We start from the raw sequence: 10,407 nt of genomic DNA, 5'->3' as shown, positions 1-10,407 counted from the left end.
CCATTTGAAAAAAGAAAGAAAGAAAGAAAGAAAGAAAGAAAGAAAGAAAGAAAGAAAGAGAGAGAGAAAGAGAGAGAGAAAGAAAGAAAGAAAGAAAGAAAGAAAGAAAGAAAGAAAGAAAGAAAGAAAAGCCCTAAGAGCTAGCTAGCCATGATTATTCTTTGTCTCGCCCTAGGCAACTTACATACTTCTTAATCTTATGGAAATCTTACAGAACCCTGTGAAGTGGGGAAGCTGAGGCTGTGCAATGTGGGGTCATTCATCGAAGATCACCCAGGGAATACACAACAGAGCTAGAAGCAACTTCTTCATAGGAAATGCGAGGGAGTGGAGAACAGCCAGCAATGGGTGAGTTTAAGAGTCATTTGTACTCTATTTTATTTCTATTAGTGTGCATACGTGCGTGTGTGTGTGTGTGTGTGTGTGTGTGTGTGATATGCGTATGTGTGGGGGCCATGGCATGTAAGTGGGGGTCAGAGGACAACTTTCAGGAGTAGCTTCTCTCTTTCCACCCTGTGGATTGAACTCAGGTCATCAGGCTTTAGTGGCAAGTGCTTTTACTGGCTGAGCCACCTCCCCAACCCTCAGAGTCTTTTAAACCTATCCTTACTGGATCATTTCTCCCTCCTGGGAGCTGACAGCGGACAACCCATGTTCCTTTCTACATCATTCACCTGATGTCCTTTGTAGCTCTTCATACCGAGCCTCTCAAAAACCCACCAGCATTTCTTTATTCTTTTCTCTCTTTTTTTCCCCTTTCCTTCTTTCATTTCATTTTGATTGTTTTCAGTCTCAACTTGTAGCCCAGGCTGGCTTGGAGCTCACAGAGGTCCTCCTACCTCTACTTCTTGAGTGCTGGGATTAAAGGTGTGCACCACCACACTGGGTCCTGGTGTCTCTTGAACTCCGTTTGTGTGTTCTCACTGTGCCCAGTGAAGGAGGGGAGTTTGGTAAAACATTCTAACGTCCCTGGTTTAGAAACAAATGAAACAGCCCCCAACAGAAGAAAGGGGCCGAAATCCATTTGTTATTTCTTGATGTATTTGTTCATCCCCTTTGATTCTGCCAGAGCGAGGAAAAGGCAACATACCAGGACGACAGCCAATACAAACCGAGCGTTTAATATTGCAGATTCAATAGCTTGCAGGCATTGGCTCTGTCTTTGAGAGAAGCAATTCTGAGATTAGCCCCCATTTTATTTTATTCCATTATTTGTTTGTTTGTTGTGTGTATGCGTGTACAGGAACATATGCACCTGTGTGGGGGTGTGAATTAAGAGACCAGAGTTCAGTGTTGGGCATCTTCCTTGATTGCTCGCCACCTTATTGTTTGAGACAAGGGTCTCTCACTGGCCCGGAGCGCAAGGATTCTGTTAGATTGAATGGCCAGCAGGCCCCAGGGATCCTCCCTCCTGCCTCCTCTTCCCCAGTGCTGAGATTACAGGTATGCTCTTCACGCTCATCTGTTTATATAGGTTCTATGAATCTGAATTTAGGTCTTTGTGCTTGTACTGTAAACACTTTTAGTAACTGAGCTATCTCCTTAGCCCTCATTTCTTTGTTTTGTTGAGACAGGGTTTCCTGTAGCCCAGGCTGGCCACTAATTCACTATGTGAATGTAAAGATGACCTTGAATTTCTGGGTCTTTTGCCTTTATCTCCTGAATTCTGGGATTATAGGTGTGTCCCACCATACAAATTTTAGTTAATTAATTCACATTGCATTTATTTTGTGTGCATTTGTGGGGGAGCACCTGTATGCCATAATATGTGTGTGAAGATCAGAGGACTAGCGGGAATCACATCTTTCTTTCTACCATGTGTGTTGCAGAGATTGAAGTCAGATTGCATGTACCTGCTCAGCCATCTCACTAGTTCTTTTCAAAAAGATTTTTTGGGAAGGATTAAAAAATATCCACTTATTTTTATTTTGGGTGTGAGTGTTTTGCCTGCATGTCACTGGAGTTACAGACGGTTTTAGCAACCATGTAGGTCCTGGGAACTGAACTCATGCCTTATGGAAGGGTATGGAAAAGTAAGCAAGTGCTCTTAACCACTGAGCCATCTTTCTGGCCCCTGGATTTATTTATTTTTATTTTATGTGTATGGGTGTTTTGCCTGATTGTATGTAAGTGTGCCGTGTGCATGCAATACCTGTGGAGGTCAGAAGAGGGCATCATATCCTCTGGAACTGGAGTTACAGATGGTTGTTAGCCATTGTGTGGGTGCTGGGAACTGAACCACATCCTCTGCAAGAGCAGCCAGTGCTCTTAGCCACGAGTCATCTCTCCAGCCCATCCGCTCCCTTTTTTTTTTTTTTTTTGAGACAGGGTCTTGCATGGAAGCTGGGCCTTGTACACACATGATGCACTTACATGCATGTGTATTTTTACATCTAGACCACAATGGCCTTAAGATTCTATAACCCACCTGCCTGTATCTCCTAAGTGCTAGGATTGCAGGTGTGCTCAACTTAGCCCCCATTTTTTTTTTAGCCTTTTTTTTTTTTTTGTCTTTTTGAGATAGGGTCTCCCTGTAGCCCCAGCTGTCCTAGAACTAACTCACTCTGTAGACCAGGCAGGCCTTGAACTCACAGAGATCTGCCTGCCTCTGCCCCCTGAGTGCTGGGATTAAAGGCGTGCACCACCATGCCCGGCTAATTTAGGCCCCATTTTAAAGCTGCCAACACTGAGGTGGAAAAAGAAAAGTATATCAAATAGCCCAGAAGCAGTGTCAGTAGTAGCTGGCATCAGATAGTGAAATAAACTAGGGCTTCCCAGCTTCCATGTGCCTGACGACATAACAGTGCTATGTTATGGGGCCCTGCTGGGATGCTTTGTTATGGATCCCTGTCATGCCCCCAGGATGCTGAGCAGTACTCCTGGCTGCACCCACCAGACACCTGGAGCAGTACTCTCTCCCTAGTTTTGACAGCCAACGTCTTCAGACACCAACACCATCTGCATCCCTGGAGAGACAAAAATCACCTCTGCTTGAGAACCACTAAATTAAACTTATTAACCACTGGGGACACCAACTTTATTTTTATTTTAAATTAAACTTTATTTCCTAAGCAAATCAATATTGCTAGTAGTTTTTTATTTTTATTTTCAATAGTTTATTCATTTATTTATTTTATGTGTATGAGTGATTTTTGCCTGAATGTGTGTAAATGTACCAAGTGCATGCAATGCCTGCAGAGGCCAGAAGAAGAGTGATGGATTCCCTGGAACTGGAGTTACAGATGGTTGCTAGCTACCATGTGGGTGCTGGGAATCAAACACAGGTCCTCTGGAAGAACAGCAAGTGTTCTTAACAGCTGAGCTAGCTCTCCAGCTCCTCTGTTTTTATTTTTTAAGACTCAAATGGTAGGGCTGGAGAGATGGCTCAGCAGTTAAGAGCACTGACTGCTATGTTCGGTTCCTGGCTCCACATGACAGCTCACAACCATCTGTAACTCCAGTGTCAGTGGATCTGATGCCCTCTTCTGGTTTCCTCAGGCATTGCACACACATGATGTACTTATATGCATGCATTTAAAAAAAAACATAACAAAAGCCAACTCCACCGCAAATTCTGTACCTTATATAAAGGAACTTTTAATTTTTTTAATATTTTATTTTTATTTTAATTATATATATGAGTGTGTTGCAGGTACTTATATAAGTACATCATGTGTGTGGAATGCCTGTAGAGGTCAGAAGAGGGCACTGGATCCCCTGGAACTGGAGTTACCAACAGTTGTTAGTCACCATGTAGGTGCTGGGAACTGAACCCAGGTCCTCTGGAAGAGCAACCAGGGCTCTTTAACTGCTGAGCTATCTCTCCAGCCCCTTAACTTGTTTTTTTAAATGCATGCCTCTGTGTGTGTGTGTGTGTGTGTGTGTGTGTGTGTGTGTGTGTGTGTATACATGTCAGTGTACATGTGGAGGCCAGAAGATGGTGTTGAGCATCCTCTATCACTCTCTACTTGTTCTTCTGAGGATGGTCAGAGGCTCACATTGTCTCTGGAAGTTAGCAAGTCCCTCCTGTGTCTGCCTGCCTCTGAGCTGGGGTTACAGGAGTATGTGGGACACCCATTTGTTGTGTGGGAGTTGAGATCTGAACTGTGGTCCTTGTGACTGTGCGGCAAACAGGCTGAACGGCTGAGCCATCTCTCCAGCTCTGTACATGTTTTACATTATTTCTTCTCTTTCCCTGACATCTCTAAATAATAATTATCTTCTGGTTATGTCCACATGATACAATGTCTATATTTTCCCTCTGATAGATAATGATTTAATTCATGTGAATCTCATTTTTTTCCCTTTCCTCCGCATCAATATTTTTACATCACATCATCGGTTAACTTTTTGGTATTAAGGATACTTGATTAGATTACGTCCTGATTTGTTTTGATGTCTAAGAAGAATACGTTTCATTTTTATTTAAAATTGCTTATTTGTATATTTACAAATATACAATGTTGCAAATCTTAGCCTTTTGTTTTATCTTTAAAATTTTTATTATTTTTAAATACTATTTATTTATTATTTTTATGTGTATGCATGTATTGCCTGCATGTAGGTAAGTGCACCTGTGTCATGCAATGCCCTCAGAGGACAGAAGAGGCTGTTAAATCCCCTGGAACTGGACTTACAGACAGTTCTTAGCTGCCATGTGGGTGCTTGGATTTGAACCCAGGTCTTCTGTAAGAACAGCCAGTGTTCTTAATGCTGAACCATCTCTCCAACCCCCCCAAATTTATTATTTTTATTTTATGCGGTATGAATGTATTGCCTGCATGTATGTGAGTGCAACCATGTCATGCAATGCCAACTGAAGTCAGAGCTCTTGGAACTGGAGTTATGTATTGTTAGCCCCCATGTGGGTTCTGGGAATCAAACCTGGATCCTGCAAGAGCAGCCAGTGCTCTTAAGTGCTGAGCCATCTCTCCACCCACCCCCACCCCTTTTTAAAGACAGGGTCTCACGTAGCCCAAGTTGGTCTTGAATTTTCTATATAGACAAGGCTGGTCTTGAATTTCTGATCCTCCTGTCTCCACCTCTTGAATAATGGAATTGCAGGTGAATACCACTGTATTCAGTTTATACACTGCTATGGATTAAACCCATGGCTTTGGCGCATGCCAGGCAAGTACCCTAACAACTGAGCCATGTCTCTAGTTCAATGTTCTTTGAGAAGCAAACTGTCAGGGCTGGTAGGATGGCTCAGCAAGTAAAATCATTTGCCACACAAGCCTGAAGACCTTAGTTTGATCCCCAGAACCCAGGTAAAAAGCTGCATGTGGTGGCACACATCCATAATGCCAAAACTCCTATGGTGAGATGGGAGACAGAGACAGGAGAGTCTCCCAGAGACTCACGGGCTGACTGGCCTAGAGTGTGCTGTGCAGTGCCAGAAACAAGGGTGATCCTGCTTAAACAGCAAGGTTGATCATCCAGTGAGATGACTCAGTGGGTAAAGCACTTGCTGCACAAATCTGGTGACCTGAATATGAACACACCTTTAATTCCAGCACTTGGAAGGCAGAGGCAGGCAGCTCTCTGTGAGACTGAGGCCAGCATGGTCTACATAGCGAGTTCCAGGTCAGCTGGGGCTACAAGGAGACCCTGAATAAAAAAAAAAAGACAAAAACAAAATAAAACAAAAAAGATAGGAGAGAACTGACTCCCCAAAAGTTCTCATTTGACTTTCACATGTACACTGTGACACACTTGTACCTGCACACACACACACACACACACACACACACCCCATCATCATCATCTGTCACATCATCATCATATCATCATCATCATCATCATCCACACACCATACACATACACACACAATAATTTTTTAAAGCAAACTGTCAATGTATTGAGGGCCATGGTACAGCAAACTTTGATTGGTACCAAGAAAACAGGACTTTGGCCTCATAATCACAGAGACGTGAATTCTGCTTAATGTGCAGGAACTTGGAGTCCTCGCTAGATAGGAACAAGCCAGGCCACACCATGGTTTCATGTCTAAGATACCCTGAGCAGGAGACACAGATGTATCCTACTGGATTCCTGATGCCTGGAAATTATGAGGTGATTGGTATGTGTTGTTTTAAGATACATACCCTGTGGTAATTTGTTAGGCAGCCATAGATGACTAACACACCCTGTAAATCACATTGACTGTGAAGGTCACACTGGGTCTCCTCAGCTTAACTGTGTCAAAGCTTCCTTAAAGCCTCCAGCTCTCTTCCAACAACCAGTCCGTCCATGTACATGTCCCAGTTGGTTTCCTGTATAGTCCCCTTCTCCCTCTCAGAGCCATTTCCTTTCCATCCCCTTCTCTCTGTCCTATTCTTACCTGGGCTCTGCCACCAGCCCACACCACTAACCTCCCTTTGTGTCATCCCTACATGATATCCAGAGACTCTCTGTAACATCACAGCTTGCCCTGTCCCTCCTCCACTTAAACTCTTCCAATGGCTGGTGTACTGTTATCCTCAGGACAAAATCCAAGCTCCTTAACGAAGCCCTTTTGCCATGAACATGAGCCTCATGGCTGGACATCCCTTCTGCTGTGTCCTCACACTGCTGTCACCTCTGCCTGCTCAGGTGGCAAGTCTTCATCTGTTCTTTGTTGTTTGCTTTTAAAAATTTAAAAAATTTTTATTTATTTGTACTTTATGTATATGAGTGTTTTGCCTGCATGTATATAAATACACCCGTGTTGTGCAATGCCCACAGAGACCAGAAGAGGGCATCAAATCCCCTGGAACTGGAGTTATGGATGATTGTTACTACCATGTGGGTGCTGGAAACCGAACCCAGGTCCTCTGCAAGGGCAGCCAACACTCTTAACTGCTGAACTATCTCTTCAGACCCTACTTTTTTTTTTACATTGATTGATGATTGATTGATTGATTGATTGATTGATTGATTGATTGATTGTAAGTGTGCTCAAGCATGCCAAGGCACTAATGTAGAGGTCAGAGGATAATTATCAAGAATCAGCTCTTTCCACCATGTGGGTTCCAGGGATCAAACTCAGATTGTCAGGCTTAGTAGCAAATACCTTTTCCCACTGAACCCTCTCACCTCCCATCCACTCTGTTATTGATTGATTGATTGATTGATTGATTGATTGATTGTAAGTGTGCTCAAGCATGCCAAGGCACTAATGTAGAGGTCAGAGGATAATTATCAAGAATCAGCTCTTTCCACCATGTGGGTTCCAGGGATCAAACTCAGATTGTCAGGCTTAGTAGCAAATACCTTTTCCCACTGAACCCTCTCACCTCCCATCCACTCTGTTATATTATTATTATTACTATTATTATTATTATTATTAAATTACATGTATGGGGGTGCAATGTGCAGTTGCCTCTGAGTGCTGTTGCTTGCAGAGGCCAGAAGATGGCAATGAACCCTCTAGAGCTAATGGTGGTCCAGGAAGGAGTGGGAAGTGGCTGAGAATCAATGGTCCTCTGGAAGAGCAGGAAATACCCTTAGCTGCTGAATTACCTCTTTGATCCCCTTTCCATCCACTCAGAGATTCAACCTCATGCTCTGTAATGGTGCATGCCTGTAATCTCAGCACTTGGGAGGTAGAGACAGGAGACTGAGGAGTTCAAGGCCAGTCCCAGTTGCAGAGCAAAGTCTAGGTCAGCTTGGGCCACATGAGACCCTGTCTCAAAAACAAACAAATGGGCTGGTGTGATAGTTCAGGAAGTAAAGGCACTCACCACCCACCCCCATGACCCAAGCCTGATGAACTCAGTTCAATCCCCAGAACCCACATAAAGATGGATGGAGACATGCTGTCTGACCAGTATAGAATTGGGGAAATGGGCAGCAGACCCCAACCTTAGCCAAAGAACTATTGGCAGCTGATCACTGCTGGGTGAGGGAGAGATGATCTTTAAGTGAGAGAGTCTACACAGGCTGACTAGACTCCAGTGGATGAACAAGCACTGAGGTACATCTGAGTACAAATGCTTGACCAAATAGGCCTTAACATATATGACAGAATGCATGAAACCCGGTGTGTGGGGTATGGGGGTGCCAATGGGGGAGGGGTGTCAAGATGATTAAGATGTTTTGCATGAAATACACAAAAGTTAAATTTAAAATACACATTGGAAAAAAAAAAAGATGAAAGGAAAGAAACAGCTCCACAAAGTTGTCCTCTGACCTCCATTTTTGCACTTTGACATGTGCACTCCCATGCGCACATCATATATGTAAATAATAATAATAAATTAAAATGGCTAGGAATGTAGCTCAGTTGGTAGAGTGCTTGCTGAGCATGTACAAAACCCTGAGTTCAATCTCCAACGCCTAATGAAACCGGATGATGGCACATACCTATAACTCTAAACTCCAACACTCGAGAGAATACAGGCAAGAAAAGCAAGGATCTGAGGGTAGGCTGGGCATAGCAGCTTGCACCTTTAATCCCAGCACTTAGGAGGCAGAGGCAGGAGGATCTCAGAGTCCGAGGCCAGCCTGGTCTGCATAGTGAGTTCCAGGCCAGCCAGAGCTACATAATGATAGTCAGTCTCAAAAAAGAGAAAAAAGGTTTTAAGGCTACATAGTGAATTCAAGGCCAGACTGGCCTATGTAAATCTTTGTCTCAAAACTAAGATAAGGCTGGTGAGATGCCTCAGTGGGTAAATGCTCTTACCGCCCAAGCCTAACAACCTGAGTTCTGTCCCCAAGATCTGACTCCCAAAAGTTGTCCTCTGTCCTCAACACTCACGGCATGACATCTACACTGCTCTCTCGTTCATAAGTACATGTATTTTTGTTTTAATTATTTTTTTAATGTGTGTGTTTTGCCTGCATGAACGCCAGCACATCACAGGTGTGCAGTATCCTCAGAGGCCAGAAGAGGGTGTAAGATCCCCTGGAACTGGAGTTAGAGACGGTTGTTAGCCATCACGTGGGTGCTGGGAACTAAGCCAGTGTTCTTAACTGCTGAGTCATTTCTCCAGCCCCCAGTAAATGTGTTTTTTAACATTAAAATCAGGAAGACAATAAGAGAGGGAGGGATTGAACTCCAGTGCTCCTCCTTCCAAGAAGCCCTTCCTGACCTCTGTAGCCTGTGTGAGGGCTGTCTACGCTTCCATCATGCCCTGCATTGTCTCCGCCAGCATCCAGGTGCCCCACCTGGTGGTTGGCTGGGGGTCTATCTATCTTACCCAGCAAAACAGGGGCTGTCCAGGCAGGCACAAGTCTGACTTACTTCAGCATCCTCCGCTGCCGAGCTAGTAGATGGGAGGTCTCTGTCCAGGGATGCTGAATGGGCAAGTGAGGGAATGAGTGAATGGATGAATGAATGTAGTCGGGAGTGAGTGGATCTGTCCTCTGCAGTTCCTACCCTGGAGCACCGCCCCCCCTCCCCCATCACATGCAGCCTGCAGTCCCTGGAGTCCTCTCCCCTGCTGTTTGTCATCAGCTACAGCTGGGGCCTTTGTGTGGAGAGGAACAGAGAGGCTGCGGTGGCTCTTCTTCCTGCTGTACCAGGAAGAGATGATCAGCATTTCTGGAATGTCCTCATTCAGGGTGAAGTGGAAATATTCCAGCTCTGGAGAGTCAGGTGGTCCATTTCGGGCGCTGTTCTTCCTGGTCTCCCTGAGGCAGGCTGAGCCAATGTCTGTCTATACCTACTTTGTCTCTGATTTGTACAAGGAAAGAGATGCCTGAGCAACGGGATGTTCTACGGCTGAGATTCAAAACTGCACATCTAAAGGGTCCTGGAAGAGCTACTGTGCGTGTCCGTGAAGCCCCTGAAATTGTGTACAGAATTTTGTGAGTATGGATATATTTCTCCCCCTGGAGGTTTATAGCTTTTATTTGATTCTCAAGGGATCCCTACTTCTCCACAAATTTAGAGTCCCTGCCTGTCCATTGATTTAGCACTTTCACCTGTGTTAATGAAAAACAAAGTCAGGGACCGGGGATACGGCTCCGTTGGTAGAGGAACTACCTAACATGCACAAAGCCCCATATACGATTCCCCAGCACTGCATCAACCAGGCATGGTGGGGCAAGCTTGTAATCCCAGCACTTGAGAGGTGGAGGCAGGAGGATCAGAAGTTCAAGACCAGCCTTACCTACATAGAAAGTTCAAAGTCAGCGCAGGCTACATAAGATCATGTCTCAAAAAATAAGAAACAAAACAAACCCGAAGATGGATATTGGAATATGATATATAGAAGATGGATAGATGATAGATAGATAGATAGATGATAGGTAGATAGATAGATAATAGATGATAGATAGATAGATAGATATAGATGATAGATACATAGATAGATAGATAGATAGATAGATGATAGATGATAGATAGATAGAAGATGATAGATAGATGATAGATAGATAGATAGATGTTAGACGATAGATAGATGATAGATAGATAGATGA

At 44.1% G+C, this 10,407-nt stretch overlaps 1 long non-coding RNA gene across 2 annotated transcripts in view; it reads left to right on the top strand.

Annotated features, from left to right (window-relative positions):
- The window catches only part of LOC103729668, a 13,988-nt gene that overhangs the window by 633 nt on the left and 2,948 nt on the right, over positions 1-10,407 (top strand). For both annotated transcript variants that reach the window (XR_607070.1, XR_607071.1), the window contains exons 3-4: positions 215-348; positions 9,673-9,792. This is a non-coding gene — a long non-coding RNA (uncharacterized LOC103729668). The remainder of the gene's footprint in view (positions 1-214; positions 349-9,672; positions 9,793-10,407) is intronic.

The sequence above is a fragment of the Nannospalax galili genome, unplaced genomic scaffold (assembly GCF_000622305.1).
Source record: "Nannospalax galili isolate Female #2095 unplaced genomic scaffold, S.galili_v1.0 scaffold632, whole genome shotgun sequence".
In the NCBI taxonomy this organism is placed as follows: domain Eukaryota; kingdom Metazoa; phylum Chordata; class Mammalia; order Rodentia; family Spalacidae; genus Nannospalax; species Nannospalax galili.
The sequence above is the reverse complement of the archived record's forward strand: the minus strand, read 5'-3'. Positions and strand labels throughout refer to the sequence as shown.